The sequence below is a fragment of the Pteronotus mesoamericanus genome, unplaced genomic scaffold (genome assembly GCF_021234165.1).
Source record: "Pteronotus mesoamericanus isolate MK-2021 breed Mesoamerican mustached bat unplaced genomic scaffold, CSHL_Meso_final contig_82, whole genome shotgun sequence".
NCBI lineage: Eukaryota > Metazoa > Chordata > Mammalia > Chiroptera > Mormoopidae > Pteronotus > Pteronotus mesoamericanus.
Window position 1 is genome coordinate 2,928,819 of NW_026555265.1, and position 20,740 is coordinate 2,949,558.

At 44.9% G+C, this 20,740-nt stretch overlaps 1 protein-coding gene across 5 annotated transcripts in view; it reads left to right on the forward strand.

Moving 5' to 3' along the window:
* Nucleotides 1–4,098: 4,098 nt before the first annotated feature.
* The window catches only part of LPP (LIM domain containing preferred translocation partner in lipoma), a 618,933-nt gene continuing 602,291 nt past the window's right edge, over nucleotides 4,099–20,740 (forward strand). For 3 of the 5 annotated variants that reach the window (XM_054585111.1, XM_054585106.1, XM_054585114.1), the window contains exon 1: nucleotides 4,099–4,162. The gene's annotated coding sequence lies outside the window, so the exon portion shown is untranslated. Of the gene's footprint in view, nucleotides 4,163–4,279; nucleotides 4,337–20,740 lie in introns of those variants that run through there. The other 2 variants (XM_054585112.1, XM_054585107.1) reach the window with 2 other exon arrangements.

Genomic DNA, 20,740 nt, shown 5'->3' on the forward strand with positions numbered 1-20,740 from the left:
GGAGGAGAAAGAGGAGGAGGAGGAGGAGGAGAAAGAGGAGGAGGAGGAGAGGGAGGAGGAGAAAGAGGAGAGGGAGGATGAGGAGGAGGACAGGGAGGATGAGGAGGAGGAGAAGGAGGAAAGGGGAGGAGGAGTAAGAGAAGGGGAAAGAGGAGGAGGAGAAGAGGGAGGAAAGGGGAGGAGGAGTAAGAGAAGGGGAAGGAGGAGAAGACCATGGAAGAAGAGAGGGAGGAGGAGGAGGAAGAAAAAGAAGGAGGAAAAGAAGGGAAAACAGTTCAACGCCTATAATGATCAAGGCAAGCATTCACTGTGTTAAGAACTCAGATGAATTTGATTCTCAGTTCAGTAGAAGAAAAAGTCAATGACACGATTCAGAGTCATGGATTGAGGTAAGCAGTATAATGGGAACACTCTGCAAGGGTATCGTGTCCACTGGAGGTGGTGGTAGGGGCTAGAAGGCCTCGCAAAGGAGCATATTTAAGGGGAGTCTGAAGAGATTAGGTAAGAGTTCCTAGGCGGAAGGAGAAGGGAGAGAGTTCCTGGAAGAAAGAAGAACCCGTGTAAGGCAGATAAGCATGAACAGGTGAGATGTGTTTAAGAACAGCTAGAGCTTCAATTGGCTGCAGGATGAGTGCTTGTGAAGGACCGGCAGAAATGTCTGAAAAGCTGTGCAAACCACAATAGGGAGTTTGGCCTGATGTGCGTGAGGCTGTGGAGAGGCAACATCAGGCTGGTGTTTATGTTCCATGCCCCTTCTGTCCTTATTATTTCTCTGGTAGCCTCTTCATATTTTTTCCTTTTGGTCACCTGTTGGAGATTATGAGTTCTGCATGCTGGGGTATTCCAGCTGAGACCAGATGGTCGCTTGGCAATGAGAGAGTCAAGTGCCAGGCTGCCTGGGTTCAGGGGGAATCTCAGCTTATCCATGTACTGGCTCTGTCTTAAGAACAAGGTACTTAATCTTTCTGGGCTTTACTTACTCATGGGCAAAACAGAGAAAATGGTAATGCCAACCTCAGAAGGGCTTTGTGAGCGTTCAATGAAAAGCTATGAAAAATCATTAGAATATTGCCTGGCATATCATAAGCACAAAGACAAGACTGACATGACATAAAAAGGCCTCTGAGTAAGGGACCATAATGCATGCAAGGAAATGGTAGGACCACAGCCAGGTCTTCCTCAAAGTTTTCTATGCCATGACTGGACCAATCAGAGTGCTTCCGTAGGCCACCTGTGTGCAACCCTCGGATCACATGACCTCTGCCCCACCTGAAATTCTGTGCTTCTTTTAGTCTCTGAATTTGTAAATCTGTATTTCTCTAGCATCGAGTCTGCAGATTCACGCACCGTTCTTTTCTGTCCGAACTCTCTGCACACAGGTTTTAACAGGGATGTTGAGAAAAGTGAGAATACAAACGAAACCAGATCAGCAAATGACAATGAGGCTTTTGATCTGAGTTTGCACTGGTGACAACACTGCATGCAGTTTGCCAAGTACTCCATTTATTTTACCTCTTATACTCCTGGTGCCTCGTGAGTTGAAATCATCTTTTGTGATTAACTTTATATAATGCTTATGCTAACCTGAGCAATTCATAAATATTTTAGGAGGAGAAACACAGTGATCTTCCCCAACACAGCCATATAACAGTTTCAACATAATTAGTAGCATTTCTGAATCCAACACAGCGCTCTTATAATGTGTATGATGGAGGAAATGAATGACTCTAATTATACCTTATTAAATCTTATTAATCCTCATTAGAACCCTATTATTCTTTATAAGTGGGTTAATGGGAGAAAGAAAAAGAAATGCTGGTCAAGTCCTTTTATGTCTGTTGAGGATTGGGTGAATCCATTCTTACTTTGTGTGGTATCAGGTGTTGCAGCCCTCAGAACATGTTTGCTAAAATGTTGAAGATAGAGTAAATGAACTGTGTTGGGATAGGATCTGATCCTTTTAAAGCCCCACAAGAAAACTTCTTTTATGAATTCATTTTTTCCTTATTTCAGGCTGTTAGTTGCAAAGAGGAAAATATTTCATTATTGCATGGAGTAGGTACTCTTGACTGCATTTCTCTGCTACTATCTTCCTATTTTTCTATGTGTAAATGAGAATTTGAGAGGAAGAGAGATTAAAGAATTTGAACCCAGAAATTCAAAGACCTTGCACACGGAAGGTGTTAAATAAATGTTATGTGCAATAATATATTTTTCTACATTTATTTAATTCTTGTTCAAAAAAATCCCACCAAATCCCAGAAGAACCAGGATTTTCAAAGTTTTATGAAAAGGTAATTCACAGTGTACTCTCAATGTTCATGAATGGGAATTACTGTATTTTGCCATGTATAATACGCACCTTTTTGCCCAAATTTTTGAGGGGAAAACAAGGATGCACATTACACAGGGTAGTCCTAATTCTATCTTTATAAATGTTTTTAAGTTTTTTATTTATGCTTACGCATTAAAAGTGTAACTCTGGAAAGCAATAAAGGTATCAGTAGGCAAAATAATACCCTGGAATGTGATAATCAGTTTTACATATATATAAAAATTGAACTAAAATGACTTCTTTCCTGAAAGTTTGGGCCAAAAACATGGTTGCGCATTATACACAGGAGCGCATTATACACAGGAGCGCATTATATACGGTTAAGTCCTGCTGGGGGTCAGGGCCTCCTGGTTGCCTGGAATCATGGGATTATTCAGGTGACTTGTACGCATGGAAGTGAGTTCAGGTGCTTTTGTGTTAAGCAAGTTACTTTACCTTTTTTCCTCAAATATAAAAATGACTATACTTCGTCCAATGAACAATGAGAAAGCACTTTAATAATGGGCTAAAGTGAGGGATTATTATTGTAGAAATCAATAGGATAGAAACACAAGGAAATAAAGTCCCCACCCTTGGAACACCTTCCAGGCAATGGCTACTGCACATGAAATTGCCTCGACATAGTAAATGGTGGTGGTTTTCATGATTGCTCACATTTACAAATGACAGAGGAAAAAAATCCAAGTGCAACTTTCCAAGAATGCGCTTGCTTTTATTCAAACTAGTTCACCCAGTTCGCTGATTTCGTTTTGTAGTCTATAAGCACAGATTAAGGTTTCTAGACTTCAGGACCAGGCTGTGAAATAAACGTTTAACTCCAGGGATTCCTTTATTTGAGCATAGGGCAAAGGAAGTAACCTTGAAGCAATTGACGAGTTTTCTGTTCAGGGTTATCAATTAGACCTTCCAGGAAGTGACTCTGGGCCAAAGGAAGTTCGAAATCTCTTCACTGGGTGGTCTGCGTGGGCCGCTGGCATCTGACCTGGTTCACTGCTCCGGGAGAAGGGAGGCAAGGCCCTGCCTGGCGACAGGAACTCGGATTGGGAGTCTGAGTATCCAGGTCCCACGCCCGGGACCGTGTCGTGTGCGACCCTGTACAAGTCATTTCTCTTCGGAGACCTTCACTTTTCTCCTGTGTGAAGTGGGCGGGTTGGAAGTTGGTCTTTGCCAGCTCCGACATGCAGAACGCTGTGAGCCCTGCTGCGAATACAGAGAGAGGCTCAGGAGCGAGGCGTTTCCAGCGCAGGATCCCTGCTGCTCGGACTCAGAGCCCTAACTTGGCGCCTTTAAGAGCAGATGCAGGTTCTCCCATTTCTTAAACAGCCCCTCGACTCGACAGCTTCCTCCTTCTACGTCTCCTTCCTCTTCCTCCAGTGTAGGCAAATCCTCCACACCTCCCTCTTTCTCTTCCTCCTTCGAAAGCTCCCTCCATCCCCTCCTCTTCTTCCCAGGAAATAAAATGTCCGTAGTAAGCCCACCTTTCGGCAAAGCCACTGCCGGCCGCGGGCGCCCCCTCCCCCACCAGGCGAGCGTCGCGGCGGCTCCGCGGGCACCCGCCTTCCCATACCTTACATGGACAAATGCGTGCAGGCAAAGTCAGGAATTCAGGCCCCTGACGTCAGCCTCCAGCTCTCAGGGCACCGCACGGGAGACCGAGGGGAGGGGGTGGGGACGGTGGGGAGGAAGGAGGGGGAAAGGCACCAACCAGCAGCCGCTCCAGCCTTGCCGAAGTTTCACTTTTTGTCTGTGGGTTCGCTCCCGGGCCCCGCACGAGCTTTCCCGGGATAAGTAGCTTTAGCGAGCAGGGGGAGAGCCGGGTGCTGCAAGGTAAGGGCTGGTTGCACGGCCCGGGGCACGGGGCACGGTGCGGGGCGCGGGGTCGGGCCTGTCCGGGGCTAGGGACAATGGGAGGGGGAGTGCCCGGGCACCTCCTCCTACGCCTTTGCCTCCGCCTCCAGCAGCCGCCGCCGCCGCCGCTGCCCCGGCTGCCTCCTCCCAGAGGTATTGTTGCAAATCCTCCTTCCTTCCCCCCACCCTCCGCCCGCGAGTGCTTCGGGAACCCCCAACCTCCCCGGGCGCGAGCGCCTCTGGGGTGGCAGGAGCGTGAGCACAGGGTGTGGAGTGCGCGCCCTGCCTGGGCCGAAGGGCCCGCGGTGCGGAAGTGCCGGCCGCGGCGCAGTCACGGGGTGCACGCCGTGGAAGGGAGACCCCGAGTTTTTCGGGAAGCTCAGACCGCGGGCTGGGCGGGGTTGGAGGCTTTCTCTGCTTGCCCCCTGCCTGGGCTCTTTCTGGGTCCCCCAGGGGGCGGGGCCACGCCCAGCTGCTTGGAGCTTTCGCGGAATCCCAGTTGTCACTGTGGAAGGGGCCTAGGAACCTAGCCATCCAAGTCCCCCATTTTACAGTTGGGACAACTGAGGTCCAGAGAGAAAGAGGGCCGCTCTCGAAGTCAGTCTAGTTGTAATTAAAATAAATGACTCTATATTTCTAATTTCCTTTCTCCAAGCATTTCTCCAGCTCCCACTGTATGCCAGGTGCTGTGCTGGGTTATTGGGTCAGAGAGGCAGGTAAGGCCCAGTTCCTGCCCTCAGGGAGCTCTCAGACTACGGAGGAGCCAAACCTGCCCCAAGATTGAAAGTGCTGCGTGCTTGGGAAAAGGCGGGATAACGTTTTAATGGGCTCAGGAAAAAGAGTTTGATTTCCTGGTCTCTGGAGAAGGAACAGAGATAGCCTTTTGGAGGGAGTCCGCGCTTGATCAGGGCTTTTTGAAGGATGGGAGTTTTCTGCAGCCAGCCAGGGTCATGGAGGGAGGCCATCTGTGCGGGGGTGAGGGGTGTTGAGGGGGTGAGGTGGTACTATAGACCAGAGAATCCTAAATGTGGAGAGTGGAGATGAAACTGTAAATGTTACTGTGTTGAGGGCCTGGGGTTGGAGAGAGGGCATATATGAGATGAGATAATCAGTGGAATTGTTCCTAAGTACTCTGACTGAGCAGTGTCTTTGGGACTTTTTGATGCCAGGGGGACCGGAAAGATCTCTCTGGCTTCCTTCCCTTCCCTTGCCAGGGACGCACTCAGCCTTCAACACACAATGCAAACATATAGGGTCATCTCTCAGTTACTTTCCTAATACCAGACTTATTTTTCTTTCCAATTCTCTTTCCACCTCTACCCCATTTCTAAATCACTTGCCTCCTAATAAAACTTATTCTCACTATGGTATTTGTGACTTAATGGCTTACCTCTTCCGTATCTTGTGCCTTTAAGTGGAGGGAAGGGAAGCAACTAACACCCTCCCACTACCTCACATCCTCACTCTCCCGCACTCTTACAGACAGGGAAACAAAAATAAAGGCCCAGAGAAGGTGGGTGCTACAGCAAATAATGGTGGATAGTAGGGGGCCAGAATTTCCAATAGGGTTCACTCTACCCCATGACCAGCATTTCTTCCTCCAGGGTTCCTGCCAGCATTGAGGGCTGTTAAAAGGATGAATGTGTGTCTTGCATTTAATCTTCATAAAACATTCCCTCAACTCCATTGCCCAGGCCTTTACATTCTGGGATAGAGGCTCTAGATGGGAGATAAGTAGTTGGGGGTAGCTGTCTGAATGGTAGGGGTGTAGGCCTGGGACCTTTGGGTCAGGCAGTTCCCCAGGGTCATCCTCCCTGTAAGCAGCTGGCTAGCCAAGAGTTGGCTTTGGGGATGGGTAGAGGGAGGAGCGGCTGAGCTGCTAAGCTGGTTGCTATGGCTAGGACTGATTAGGACCCTTGAGGTGGTGTCTTCTGGCGGAGAGGTCATTGCTTTGGGGGAGATAGACAGTTTCAGCCAGTGGTTGGTGGGAAAAGAGGCTTGATTATGAAGGGCCTTAAAAATGTCAGGCTTGGGAGTCTGGATATGACCTGAGGTCTTCACTTGAGTGCTTTGAGCAGGCTGGGACATGACTGAGAGGGGAGAGACTGGCATTGGGAAGCCTCCCGCTGCTCATTTCTAGTGAGAGAGGCAGTAATTTGGCCTATGAATATTATCATTGGGTGTTCACTCATTTACTGGTCATATATTATTACCTATTATGTGCCCTTGGCAAATATGAAGATTTTAAAGCATGTTCCTGTATTTTGGAGACAAATACATTTATATTATCAGTTCTAAGACACACTTTTTAAAATTTTGATATCACTGAAATTGGGCTGTCTTATAATCACAGATGTGTCATAGTTGAGCAATTTTTCATTCTAAGTTGATGATGGTACATCTTACAGTCAGTGGTTTAGAGTTGATAGAATTTGTTAATCATACCCTGTATGAATGTACAATGCTTTGCACTTCAGAAAACACTTTCTCATCAGGTTTTCCATTTGATTCTCAAGAATCCCCTGAGAATTGGGCCTGGAGATACTTTCATCTCCATTGTTACTCTTGCCCACGGTTACTCGGCTAATTAGAAATGTGCTCAAAATTACAAACCCAGAACTGTGACCCTTGGTGTTAATATGTGACTTTATCTTGTTCTGGAACTCGCATGGGTTAATGGGGAACCCGGGAAAAGTCAAGTTGGATTTGATTTCAGAACTACGGTTTAAGATGCTGGAATGATGACCGGTTTTTGACCAAGGGCAGAGTGTAACTTCCAGGGACAGGGAAGCCCCCTTAGCCCAGAAATTTGCTGTATTTAATGGAAAATAGACAGGGCTCTCGGAGATGCCAGGTGATAAGGTGAATCCAGAGGATGGAACACATGGCTATTTTTACACAGAAAGAAGAGTGGTGTAGGAAGCACATAAGTTCTGGAGCCCACCTACTGTGAACCAAGAACTGGCAGACCCTTGGAGTACAAAGATGAGGACCGGGTCCCTTTTCCTTGAGGAGCACTAGTCCTTGCGCCTGCGCACACTGTCCTCCGGGTATGTTTTGGCTGCTCTGACCTGAGGAGGGTTGATTTCAGGGAAGCCAGCACAGAGGGAGTGGTGTCGGAAGAGAATCTTGGGGGCAGGCTAAGAGTTGTCCAAGTGGAAGAAGGACAAGCAATAGTCAATCTGTGAGGCAAATAGGGAAAGTTAGAATGTTTACTCTTGAAGCTGTATTTTGAATGGCTAGCATGAAGGGTGCTGTGGGAATTGAAGAAAGGGGAGGACTTTTATTTTTTGCTAAGTAGATTTAAATTTATCTTGTAGGCCAGAGGGGCCATTAAATGGTTCTCTAGAGATTCACAGCACAAGCCTGGGCAAGAGCTCTGAAACCATCTCTGGGAATAGGTATTTGGATAGTAATGCAGGAAGCATAGTAACACACTTAAGTAATTGGTTGAATGAACCTGAGACTTTGACCTTGGGCGGTAATTAGGCATTTTAGGTCTGTGTATGCATTGGTGGGTGGGGACTTTTCTTGGAAAAGGGCTTGGAAGGCTGTGCCTTGCTGGAAGAAACCGATGTGACGAAGAGGAGGTAAAGTTGTGCTGTATGCAGGAGGTTGCTGTCTGTCTGGGTGGGAATCCAGGGCCTGAAGCTTGAAGGTGTGTATGAGACTGAATGGAAGTGTGTTGTGGGTCCAGGCTCTAGGTCGTCTGGAGGCATGGGGGAGATGGCCAGTGCGTTCCTGATGCAGGTCACAGAAATGAGAGGGGATACAGCTGTATCCTTGAGGCCGTCGTGTCTTCTGACTCTCTAGAAATAGAGTGAGTGGGTAGCCAGAGGGTTAATGGGATTCATGCTGAACCACGGAACTGAGGCCAGAAAATGTTAATATTCCTAGTATTCTTTCTTAATCATAATAGTAATAATAATGTAACTTTGAAAATGTTTGGAGTACTTGACATATGCTTATGTGATTCTCATATTGATTTATTAAAGTTGGTTTTATGATTATCAGCTTCATTTTGTAGATGGGATGATGAGTGTGGTTCAATAAGTTTACAGCACTGCTAAGCGACATGGCCCAGTTTCTAACCTTTGCCTGATCTATGGCCTTATCACCACTCTTTTATGTGCCTACAGAAGAAAAAGTTCAAACCAACACTGATTATCAGTGTTCTTCCTTGGCATTTAATTCAGTATACATTCATTGGGCCCTGCCTGGCAGGATCAGGACTGAGGGTTTACGTTGGTGAGCCGCCAGCTCAATTCCGCACTGGCGCTCCACCATTCCCTCTCTTAAGATACTACCTACCATTCCCTCTATCCTTTGTGTGTCTTCTCTTCCCAGACCTAACTGGAAAAACCAGAACCTCTCTGGCAAACCATCTGCACTTCTCTGCCCCCACAACATTACCCCCTTTCCAGTCCTCTGTGGTGGTAAGGATTTCCCCCCAGTTTTATTGAGATGTAATTGACATATATCATTGTAGAAGTTTAAGGTGTACAGCAAAATGGTTTGACTTCCATATATCATGAAGTGATTATCACTGTAAGTTTAGTGAACATTCATCATCTCATGTACAGAGTAAATAAAAAACAAAACAAGAAAAAAATTTTGTTTGTAATGAGAATTCAGGTTTCACTCATGTGTGTCATAGAAGAGTGTTAATTGTGGTCACCATGTTGTACATCACATCCCTAGTGCTTAGGTGGTAAGGTTTTGATGGAGGGTCTTGATCTTAGTCGTTGCCCTTGCTGTATGGTTCCTGGGAAAATGCTAGGTGACCTCTGGAGTTGAGCCGAATAGCTCTTGTTGGCTCCTGCCCTCCCTGGGTCATGCAGACTCCTCCCATGAAGGCCTTGGCCCGCTCAGGACTCGAAAGATTCCTGTGGCCTTCCCACCTCAGGGGACTCTTTTGCATATTAATGATTCACTGATTTTTTTTTTTATTCTTCAGTTACAGTTGTCCTTATTTTTCCCCCATTACTCTCCCCTGCCCTACCCACTCCCTAGCTCCCACATTCAGTCCCCCCACACCCCCGCCCCTTGTTTTTGTCCCTGGGTCCTTTACACTTGTTCCTTGATTTGACCCTTACCCTTCTTTCCCCCAACACCTCTCCCCTCCCCTCTGGTCACCATTCTTTATTTCCATGTCTGATGCAGGCATTTTCATGGGAGAGACCTCAGGAATGGCATTCAGCAAAGTAAATAAGACCTTGGTTTTCTCATCTTTGAATTCCTATCATCTCTGGTACCCTGAAGATGTACAGTAACTTTTTGTGAAATGAATGAACTGAAACAATATTAGCACAAATCACCACTTGATCACCTTATACAACGGGGGACCCCCCCCCCAAAAAAACCTGGAATTTATTTATAAAAAATTGTGTATTTATTCTTACATGTTTAAACTTTAGTCACTTTCAAAGCACTCTCCATTTGATGCAATACACCTATCGAGACTTTTTTTCCATTGCTCAAAACAGTTTTTTAACTTGTAGGTTTTGATGCCTTTTAGTGTCTGCCTTTTTTTGTTTGTTCTGCCTGTTCTACATTGGATGAACGTTTCCCTTTGAGGACTTTTTTCATCTGGGGGAAAACAAAAAGAAAGAAAACAAAGTCACTCAGGGCAAGATCAGGTGAATGGGGTGGGGGCAGCACGGGGGTCCTGCCTTTTTTCCTCAAAAACTGCTGCACCCTTAGCTGGGTGTGGGCAGGTGTGCTTGTAAATTATCCACTATGAAATGGACAAATGCATTTAAAGAGTTTTAAAAAAATTCACTGAAGTCAAATGCAGCCTCTCATAACAATGCCAGCTGATACAATGTTTCGGATGGGTTCTTAGAACACTAACCTAGCAGGGGAAGCCTGTACTACAAAGGGGCCCACCCCCCGAAAAGATTATTCTTTTTTTGGGGGGTCCCCCATCATATGTTAGCTTGCCTTTGTCGCCCCTCCACTTTAAAATACGCTTCAGGGGGGTCACAAGAATACCTTTGTCAGGGGTCGTTCTCCTAGTGCCCAGAGGAGCGCCTGGCTCATGGAAGGCACTCTGGATGAAGGAAGGGATTACGTTCATCTGTAACTACAGATGACAGTGTTGGGGGAAGGGACTCTTTTTACTGATCCAGGAGCTTGGGCCTGTGGGCGCAGGACTCCACTGAGGATAACCTATGCTGTACCTGCCGCAGGAGGCATTGGACAGCCCCACTGTCAGGGTCAAACTAGCTATTCTGAGAGTAATCACAATTGAATTTGACTTTTCTCTCACACAGGGTGTTCTGTTGTTTTAGAACGTTCCTCTGTTTTCTTGTCTGTGCCTTTGCCTATGCTGTTTTCTTTTTCTGGAATTCCTGGCCTGTCCATTGTCTCTGTCTGTTGTAAACCTATGATCCATGAAGTTCGAAGCCCAACCCGTTTTGTGCCAGGAAGACATTTCTGGACTCCTTGCCCCCTCTAGCCCACATACGTGTACTATCACATCTACTACAACGTCTTCTCCATCTGCCCCCTGCCCCAAGGGCTTTGCTTAGAAGAATTGGGGAGGGGGTATTAATTTAGGGATCATTATTACTAAGTTTGAACCTTGTGCTTTGCACTTTAAAACAAAGTGATTACACTGGTTTAGTTTGAGTTTGTGTGTGGTTTGTGGATTTATTTTTTTAACTGCCATTTATGCCTGTGGCTTGTTTGCAAGAACCAGGCTTCTGATTCCTTGATATCTCCCAGGTTCCTTGCTTGTGATAGCCCTTCTCCCCCTTACTCCCTCTTGTATTTGGTTCAGCACATGTGTACTGAGTAATTTCCATATGCTAGACAGAAATGCTGGATACTGGCTTATGAAGACAGCAGTCTGTTTTCAAGGATTTTGATTCCAGCATAGGAGAGAGATGAACACAGCATTTGATAAGGCCTTATTAGAATGATAAACAAAGGGCCAATGGGAGCACTAAGAATGGAGTGACCAGTGACCTGGAGAGCAGATGGATACTCATGGAAAAGTTTGGCTTGGGTTTTGAAGAGAGGGGTGGGCTTCATATGATTGATGGGGTGGAAGAGCTTTCCTGGCATAGATACCTTGATATACGTGCATAAGCCTGAAGCCTAAGGGTGCTTGCAGAATAGAAGGGTGTTGTTCTATTCTGCGTGTGGCAATCACTGTGAAAGATGGCCCTGGGGGTTAAAAGGCTGCTAGGATAGCTAAGGATGAGGGCAGCCATTTGGGGAGGGCTGGAGGGCTACTCTTACTTTCCCAGCAAAGGAGGGCTTTGTTGCATCTGCGCTTCAGAGAGCTCTGGTGGCAGGGACCTGCTTAGGAGGCTGCTGAAATATTCCAGGGCAGGAGATGCTGGGCCTGTACCAAGCCAGCCGAGCAGAGAGGGAAAAATGGGTTCCGGAAGCTGTTTGCTATTAGAATCCCATTAGGCAGCTTAGTTCTTACTCTTGTCCTTCTAATTATTTGCTGGCTTATCAGCCTTGGCTGGAAAGACTGTTTTATGTGACCAAAGCTTGTAGGCAGTAGGAGAACCTGCAAGCTCGCAGCCAGTTCTTAGAAGTGTGGGCTGGGGCCTTGGTGCCCAGAATGACCTGCTTCCTCATTGCCCTGGAGAGGAAACTGAGCCCCCCTGGAAAGGGGCAGACTTGCTCTGTCACACCCCTGTCAGCTGAACTGCAATTGGGCTGTGGCCAGCTTTCCTTCAAAGGTGTTTTTGATTCTGTTTCTGCTGAGCAGGGCCTGACACATTCCTTCTCCACCCGCCCCCACCCCCAGGGACTTTGCTTAAGAGAATTTGGGAGGGGATATAACTTAGAGATCATTGTTACTAGGCTTGAACCTTGTACTTTGCACTTTGAAAACAAAGTGATTAAGATGGTTCAGTTTGAGTTTGTGTGGGGTTTGTGGATTTATTTCTTTTACTGGCATTTATGCCTGTGGCTTGTTTGCAAGAACCAAGCTTCTGACCCCCTGATATCTCCCAGGTTCCGTGCTTGTGACAGCCCACCCCCACCCCGGCACTCCCCTTTTATTTTTACTTATTTTTGCTTGCCTGAAGGTTTTCAGGCTGCCAGTATTCGATCTGCTCCTCCTGTTTTTTTTCCCTTCCCTCTTAAACCTGCCAATCACAACCCATCTCGCAGAACCCATTAGTATTTCATAGCCTTAGTAGCACTTTTATGTGGCAAATACATTTTACAATCGTTTTTATGATTCAGCTTCCACCCGCAATCCAAGAGATGGGTCAGCAGGACCAGTCCTGCCTCTCAGAGTGCAGGCAAGGATTCAGGGATGAAGGAACCTTCCCACGGAGTGCTTGGCCTTGAGTGACAGAGTGAGAATCAGACTCCCTCTCAAAAGCTCCTGTCCTGCTCCCTAACTTCTGTAAGTGAGCATGAGAAATTGACAAGAGAGCCCTTAGCAAACCCTATACAACCATTGTTATTATTTCATTGTCTGCTAATTAGTAGCATTAGCTCCCTGTGTCTGTGACTTTGGAAGCCAACTGAGAATAAGTTTGGAGACTCCAGATTCCTGAGGACCTGGCGTTTACCCTGCTATCATTTTGGCAGCACCATCGCCAATGGTTTTCAGTATAGGAAGAATGAAGACCTATGGTTGAGCCCCCCACTAGCCCCATGATCTTGAGCAAATTTCGGAATGTTCCTGAGCCTCAGTTACCTTCAAACAGAGATCATATGATACATCACAGTGCATTTGTGAAAACCAGAGAAATACGCATGACAGTGCTTTATAAAAAGGTAACGTAGTGTGTACTGTGGTAACTCCTGGTGCCTAGTGTGGTGCCTGTCACACAGGGATGGCACCTTACCCTTCTGGTGGATATTGTGGGATTCAGACCCTGACAGGACCAAGTTCAAATCCTAGCTGTGCTCTCTGGGTTAGTCACAGGCACGATTTGGTTTGTCAACCTACTAATTTTTAGACCTCTTATTAATGGGCACTGCTGTTGAGAGCAGTGCACTCTGCAAAGTGAGATGAGTGCCACTTACGTCACAGGCGTTTCTTGTCACCAGTGAATGGCTGTGCAGCGTCCCTTCTTCCACTATGACCATCCTACTCTCTCTTGGGTTTTGTTTGTGTTGTGTTTTTCAGTCCTGCAGGGTTGACTTCTACTGGAGCAATTGCTTGTGTTATGGCCTCATATCAAAGCAAGCCCCCTGTACTTCAAATGGAAAACTGGTGCTGAGGGGGGGGTCTCAGGCCTTCGTGAAAACCTTGTGTGGGCACCTAAGCAAAGGACCGGAACAGGGCAGGGCTATTTTAAGTGACCTTTAAGAAATGAGCTTTGGCCTCCTTCCTCCTCCCTTCTTTCTATGAGCACCTTTTCTACCATAGCCATTGCCAGCATTCCTTAGTCACTAGGCCATCGGCCAGCAGCTCAGCTGTTATGTGACAGAGGGCTTCAGGAGGTAGAGGACCTTCCCCATTAGGAGAAGGTGGCCGTGGGCAAATGTTGTGTGAGTTCCAGGGCATTTTAAGGAGATCATGTTTTGGATGTTAGGAGATTCCTGTCCTCAATATTAGCCTCCGTCTCCTTGTCTGTAAAAATGACTGTAGCAGCTGTACTTGTGTAAGAGGTGGAGGGGCTGTTCTTTCTGGCTTTTCCGGGACAGCTCTGGCTTATGCTTGTGTCCTGGTGTAGTATTAATAGTATCCCCTTTTACTCTCAGAGCTGTTCTGATTTAGAGGATAAGTGATATGGTCACCGTACTTGTAGGTGAGTTTTGAGTGAGGTAGTGTAAATAATATACATAAGGCCAGGCCTAAGGTAAGGACTCAACACCCATATAGTGTGTTTGTTAGAGGAGATGTTAGGTACTCAAGAAATGTTTGTTCAATGAACTACATTCATAAAGATAAACTTTATGAGTATGTTTGAAGGGGATTCTAGATTGTAGGCACTTAGAGTTTATGAGATTTGATAAAAATGTGTTAATACCTGTGTAAAATATAAGCAAGTGCCATGAGAGTGGTATAAATGAAAGGCTTATGGAATGGGTGAGTCTACTCCATGCACAGAAGCTTGTTAGAAATGCTGGGCCTTGGGTTAGGCATTGAAGGACAGGAAAGCTTAGTCCAAGATGTGATGGGGCAGCCAAAATTGCTCTGGCTACTAAGAGTTAAGAAATAAGATTGCATCTCTGTCCATGTGTGTACTTCAGCAGGGTTTTTGAATCTTATTATTTTATATCCAGTGGCCCATTTTGATAAAGATCTCCAACTATAACTGAACTGTGATAGCCCAGTGTAGTACTAAATTCTGTGCCAAGAGGTCATAGAATAATCTATATTTGCTCTTCCTAATGAATTTCTACTGAATATGGTTCTTGTTTGGTTCCCAGGAAGAAGAAAAACAAACAAACAAACAAACAAAAACCTTCCTTGGCACCTGGAGCCTCTGTCTTGTTTGCTATGAAAAGGAATCATTTTTAGGAACTGCAGTAGGGAGTTGCCACCCTGAGGGCAGGGTTTACCCTGACTCATGGGAAAGGCAAACTCTGCCGTGACCCAGAGGGCAAGCAGCACCTTTTCTTAGAATGAGGTGAAAGTGTGGTCAGCTTTTCAGTAGTCTGGTTATTTCCAACCTGGAAATCTTACTTCTTGGCCACAGCCTAGCAGCTTTATTTGAGAATAGGGTTCCAGTAATGGCAGCTGGACGGAACCCTAAAGATACATTTGTCCATCTATTTGACACAGTCCTATGTTTATTTATGCAACATCTTGTACCATGGGTACTTGTGAATGACTGACTGTCTGGGTTGTAAATCTGGTCTGGGTTTAGGAGATGTGATCCCTGCCTCAGGGAGGTCATTTAAATCAATACAGTATGTGAAAGTATGTGCAGAAGGATCTGGTGGCTTTAATTGAATAGTTACTACCTCTAGGGCCCTGGGGGAAACTTCACATATGAAAACACTGTCATCTGAGTGGGCCTTGAAGGATAAGTGGGAACTTGCTGGGTGGACCAGAGGAGAAGGTAATTAAGCAAGGGAAATACCATGGACAGAGACACACAGGCGAGAAAGTGCCTGGTGCTTTGGGAAGTTGGAGTCAATGGGTATGACTGCCAGTAGAGAGGTCTTGGAGACGAGTGTGGGGCTTACATTGGTAAAGGCCTTGATTGCTTCATTGAGAAGTTGGGACCACACTGTGAAAAAAGCACCAAGGAGGGAAGTGGGGTGACTGGATCTGCGCTTTAGGAAAATAACTGGTTGTATTGGAGGGGAGGGTAGTGAAGAGAGTGAGATTTACTGTAACTCAGGCAAGAGATAAAGCAAAACTGAATTAAGGTTGAGGAAATGGATATGAGGGACATTTCAGAGGTAGAATAGAGGTCACCCATTCTCATTTAAACAAGAGCAACCCTGGACTCTGAGCAGGTGACACATGCAAAGTCCACAATCCTGGTGCCAGCGATATGCCCAGGAGATCCCATCCTCTGCCTGGTGTCTTTATAAGGGTAACAGAACTCATGGCTGTTGAGTTAGCTATCTGTAGAGGAGACAGTTTTCCAAGAATTCCATGAAACCTCTTGATTCTTAATGGAATAAGCTCTTTTTAGAGTTATTAAATCTCTAATCACTGGGGATCTCTAAGCAGTGTCTGATTGAAATGTTACAGTGAAACCTCAGGCGCTAGCTAAAGACTTGATCTAGAATGAATGTCTTTGAAGTCTTTTGATCCTGAGATTTTTCCTTCCCTTTCTTTCCTCTGACCCTTCCTTTCTTCCTTCCTTCTTTGGAAAAGATACTTATACCAACCAGTCTTACCTGGAAATCCTCTACTCATTTGACTCCTTGGGATCATTTTAGCAAAATTGGGCAACAGGAAGAGAGTGTTAAAAATGGATGACTAGGCACTAAGAATGGTGGGCTACTGTTCGTGTGGAATAGTGAGGAGCCACTGGTTTTGTGTCAGTAGGTTGACTCCCACTTACACAGGGAGATCTTGTGGCCTAGGCCAACCTGCATGGACCTTATCACAGTGGAATCCAGCAATCTAGTCATGTCACTTTCTGCCAGTTGCCATTTTTGTAGTGGCTTAACAATAATCATTTGTTTTCCTACAAGCTGCAGATAAATCCTCACCACAGTCCTGTGAATACTAATTATTACTGTCCAAGTTTTACCAATCAGGAATTTGAGTCTGAGAAAGATTAAATGACTTGCCCAGGGCTCACGCTAATTAGATGTTGACCCAGGCCTTCAACTTGAGTTTTCTATTAGCACAACTTCAGATCCCTCCTGCTCCCATCCTGGAATGATCCCCAAGACAGGCTCTAGGATCCACATTTAATATTAGGATCTACATTTAATAAATGTGGACAGCCACAACTTTTCCCTTGTGTTTCACCGTGGAGTATGACAAATGGTAGGCTTTGAATAAATGTTTATTGGCTGGCTAAATACGTTGTAAGCTCTTTCAAAGGAGAATATAAGGTACAAAAATCCTAAACATTTCCATTGCTTTTCATACCAGTTGCTGTCATCCTCCAGAAAAACTGCACTGATTTGCAGTCATTCACAGTGTGTCTATCAACTTTTCCTCTATATCTTCACCAGGACTTGATTTTATAGCTTGCAGTTGACTATGCTAAATTAATATGTAAGAAATTAAATTCCATTATTGTTTCAAGTTGCATTCTTTTGATTACTGAAAAGATTTCTCAAGAAGGGGCTTAGGTTTGTTTCTCCTTGTGTGATTTGTCAAATGGCAATATTTAACAATAGTCTGGGCTGGAGAAGCTTTCTATGAAAGGACTGAAAATGTTTAGTATTTTGCGTTGCTTAAATTTTACTTACATATTAATTCATTTGTTCAGGGAGTGTTTACTGAGCACCTGTTATGTGTGCCAGGCACTATTCCAGGGCCTATACATACTACAGAATAAATACATAAATAAATGAATAAAATCAGTGATCTCCAGTTCATCCTCTCCATATGGCATGGTAGCTGAGACCTGGAAGAGTTACGTTAATTACCTAGGGTCATACAGCTTGTTTTGTAGCAGAGCCAACTACTTATATGAACAGTAACTGTGATTGAAAATGTTTAGGATCAGTAGCCTTATAAATCATGGCAACATCCTGGAAAGTTCTGAATAGTGATATGTAAACGAATCTCCACCCCGTATCTATGCTGAGAAAGCAGAGTCCTAATTTTTGGTTTAGAAAATGTGATTACCTGGTTCTTCAGTCTCATAGAGAACTCCTTCCTGTGCTTCTCTACCTCTTACATTTGTTCATTCTTAGAAGATTACACTTACTTTTGAAACAGAACTAGAAAACAAAATAATTTCAATCCAAGCAGTTTGGACCAACTGTGAACCTTCTTGGACATATTTTTGGTAAATGGGAAGAACAGATGACACATTTCTCCATCAAATAAAATAGTCAATTTAGATTTAATAAGGCAGTTATCTTCAGGTAATAAAAATTCAACTAACTTGCCATAACTATCTTGTTTAAAGTCAATTATGAGCCTCATATTCCTCACTTGCTGGGTAGAATTTAATAGAACTTCAGTTAAGCATTTATTGCTTATTTAATTCAAAATTAAGTTAATCACCACAGTTGGTAACAACCACTGAGTATTTAATTAACATTCAGCAAACTATCTTATTAAGCCTAAATAAGATACAGACAGGTTTCGTTTATCGCCATCAATTTGCAAGCACTGTTTTCCCATGTCCCACCCCAAAGGGCCATTAGTTTTCCCTTAGCTTTCCTCTTCTGATTTGTCATCTTCATTTTCTTCTGGTTGATGCTCAACTTGGGTGAAGGAGTTGAAGAGGCAGGAGTTCATAGTGTTATGGGAACTTATGGCTTTGGGCACAGCTGAGAAACTTCTGTTCCATTCCATTCCATCCCATTCCATTTCATTCTTCAAGAATTATTGAACACATTCTTTGTGTAGACATTCTTTTAAACACTTAGGAATACATAGAGGAGGTCATGCTAACATGTGTATCTTTATTTCCTTAAGAGAGAATTAGGTTTAGTTCATTCATTTAACACATTCATTGGCCTAAAGTTTGTAAGGTGCTTCACTGGGTGTCCTTGCTCTTATGGGAGACATACAGTCCAGTATGAGAGGTGCATTAGTAGAAATGCTGGATAAGGTGCTCTGCAGGAATGCTGAAGTTCCTTAAATATTGTGATTCTTAAGATAGTGTTTCCCAAAGTGTTAAGAATGTTCTATGGCAAAAAGTTCCTATAGCCAAGAAAGTTTGGAAAAGTCCAAGTTGAACAAAATTAAATGGGTATTTTTTATCATTTCTGAGCATTTAGTAAACTAATACACATTATGACCTTTTAAGGGATTTATTTCCTAAGTTATTTGATCATTAACTTCCATTCCCCCCGTTCCCCCCCCCAGAACATTGATCGGGCTTAGTGTTCCATTGTACTTTGGGAAAAGGTTCTGTGAGTCATGGATCTTCTCTACCAGCATCTTGGCCTAGGACGGGTACTCGGGCGGGCACCTCAGTACCTATTACAGGGTTGGACGTTCTAATTTGTATGAAAGGTATGCAGTTTAAGTGAGTGATTTCAGACATAGGGACTTCAGGCAGGGGTTGAGCGTGTAAAATCAGAGCGGGCTTTCCTCATGCGAAAGAGCTGGGCTTGTGAGAGAGAGGGTGTGTGTATGAGGACAGAGGTATGGAGGATTGCCACAGAGTCACTGGCAGCAGAACCACTGTGAAATTCTGACATGACTGATTTGGTTGAGACCCCCTAACGCATGGATATAACTTAGAACAATTTTCCTTATAGCCTCAATCTGGAGCGGAAAAGGCGAGCAGGCTTTTTGGTGCAGAACTCTGCTCTAGGCCTTGTACCAACGGAGTGACTGCCCATCTGCAGAAGCCATCACTTCTGTAGGTGTTGTGACATCTTGTCTGGGGCAGAGCCCCTATCCTCTGAACCACAGTCTCTTTCAAGAGTGGGTCTTGGTTCCTTGGTGAAGAGCTTGATTCTAGTGGGTCTCGTATTCACTTACTCCATGACGTACCATTTCTCACTGCCTCTCCTTCCTCCCTAGCTGCCCATATTCTGATAAACCATTCTCATCCATCTGTATCATACTTTTACCTAAGGCAAGCTACCCTGTTACAGGTTTCCTGAGAGGTCATTTATTTAAAAGACTGCTACTGATTTTCTCTTCTCCATTAGTCATTAGTAGACGGAACACTCTAGGTCAAATGGAGGATAATCTACACATCTGGTCCACCATACCATAGGAGATCTGACCTCAGGCTGTGTTCTTTCAGTATTTACCCTGTTATCCATATCTGTGCTAAAAAGAGTGCAGGCAAGGAATGGGGAGATCTGGGTTCTGTTTCTGAATAAGTCTTCCAGTCTATGCCTCAGTCTACGAAATGTTAGGTGTAGGCTAGGTGTGCTCTTAGAGACCTTTCAACTAAAAATGTTGAGTGTTAACATTTGCCAAGTCAACCTAAGCTGCAGTTAACCTGGATTGTTTGATCAGACACATATCTTTGAGCCTGGCAATAGGAGGAAGTGGGCAGTGAGCAAAGCTCCCTCTCCATGCATCGTGGGCATTCAATGAAAAGTGACTTTTCTATCCCCAGCTTCCTTTTGGACTCATTTTCTTTATAGTATCTGTTTGTTATTTTTTAGTCACACCTCCATCTCCTCTGCTACTCAAGCTTATTTTTGCCTATACCCTTCCCATTCCCCAGCTGGATTGCTCTCTTGCTCCCTATCTCTTGACGATTCCTTTTATTTCCTTCTGGCTCTGCCTATGCATGGTGTCTACTCTAGAACCTTCTAAAGACAAATGACTACAATGGTGGGGAAGACCAGGGAGGGGCGGTCCTGTTTAGCAGAAGATCTTTCCAGGAGAAAGCTGTCCTTCAGAACCATTGCATTACTGAATAAACATTGTTCAATGAATGAGACCAAGTCTTTCCCTCAAGGCCCCCACATCGGGGGTAAGAAGCTTTCTGGCTTTTCTTTGACACTGGAGGAAACCCCAGGCAGTGAGGAACAGTATACATTGGAGACAGGATTTTTTGCTTTCCGGAATTGAGCGAGCTAGGTTCCCTGCCAGCTTTGAGGACCTTTTGGCAGCCTGCATGTTTGTTTTCACCATAAACCTGGGCAGACAATTTAGGAGGGAAGGTGTCAGCAGGCAGCCTGGCCAGTGGCCAGCCAGAGGGGATAATGCGGGCTGGTGGTACAAGTCTTTAAGAATGGTGTGCCAGAGAGCACAGGACACAGCCCAGCCCGGAGATGGTGTTTACACGCGGAGAGGCCATTGGTAATGGCAGTGAGGGTTGGTTACACTCCAGTAAAGATTTTTAAGATAGGAATTTACTGTGAATGTCCTTTTCCTTCTTCTTCTTTATATTAAACATAATACTCACCTTTCAACCTTTGTGATTAATCCTTTGAATTTTCCCAGTTACATGTGTGCCTACTTGAAAAACCCAGAAATATTTTGAGATCTTTTATGTAACATGTAGTTTTTAAGACACTGGGCTCTGGAGCTGATTGCATGCTGGCTCTACC